At 47.0% G+C, this 738-nt stretch overlaps 1 protein-coding gene across 13 annotated transcripts in view; it reads right to left on the bottom strand.

Moving 5' to 3' along the window:
• Positions 1-274, bottom strand: part of DNAH12 (dynein axonemal heavy chain 12) — a 75,293-nt gene extending 75,019 nt beyond the window's left edge. For all 13 annotated transcript variants that reach the window (XR_004842070.1, XR_004842071.1, XM_035894777.1 and 10 more), the window contains exon 1: positions 198-274. The gene's annotated coding sequence lies outside the window, so the exon portion shown is untranslated. The remainder of the gene's footprint in view (positions 1-197) is intronic.
• Positions 275-738: the final 464 nt, after the last annotated feature.

The following is a 738-nucleotide window of genomic DNA, read 5'->3' as shown; positions in this document are numbered from 1 at the left end:
AAAAGGGGAAAAAAGGGGGAAAAAAAGAAAAAAAAGGGGGGCAAAAAAGAAAAAAAGGGGGGCAAAAAAGAAAAAAGGGGAGGAAAAAAAGAAAAAAGGGAGGAAAAAAGAAAAAAAGGGGAAAAAGGAAGAAAAGGGGGAAAAAGAAAAAAAAAAGGAAAAAAGAGAAAAAAAGCAAAGACTCGGAAAAATCTTACCTTAAAGTTCCTAGTCCGCCACGGGGCTTAATAGAGCCTAAGCAAGTCAAGGAGCCTCTCTGCTGCAGCGTTCTGCCTGCACAAAGCAGATAAAAACCTCGTTCCAGATCACAGCAAGAACGCCTAAGAAATAATACCCTCACGCATTAGATAGCTGTTGCTAAGCTCCTACGTCTTGTAAAACTGCAAATGGAAATTTTAAGGAATTCCAGAGATTTACTACCCACTTGCCCACATTTGACAGAGACTTTAGAAGCCTAATTTTCTGTCTGCGCGGGCAGAGCCCCGTGAGCAGACTCTGCAAGAACAGCAGCTGGAGAGGCTTTTAGGGACGTTTTCAAACGCCCTGGGCACCCGAGCGGCCCAGGGCACCTTCCTCGGGCACCCGAGCAGCCCTGGGCTATTCAGGGCGAAGTTTCAATCCAGACGCGACACGGTTTCTCACAAACGGAAACCAAAGCCAAAGCCCTGACACCAAGAGGTTTATCCGTAAGCGGTTTGCACCCATCTGGGCGTTATGTGGGAGACCAACCCCCGCTCC

The sequence above is a fragment of the Egretta garzetta genome, unplaced genomic scaffold (genome assembly GCF_000687185.1).
Source record: "Egretta garzetta isolate BGI_Z169 unplaced genomic scaffold, ASM68718v1 scaffold215, whole genome shotgun sequence".
Taxonomy (NCBI): domain Eukaryota; kingdom Metazoa; phylum Chordata; class Aves; order Pelecaniformes; family Ardeidae; genus Egretta; species Egretta garzetta.
Note: the sequence above shows the minus strand (reverse complement) of the source record. Positions and strands in the feature narration are given on the sequence as shown.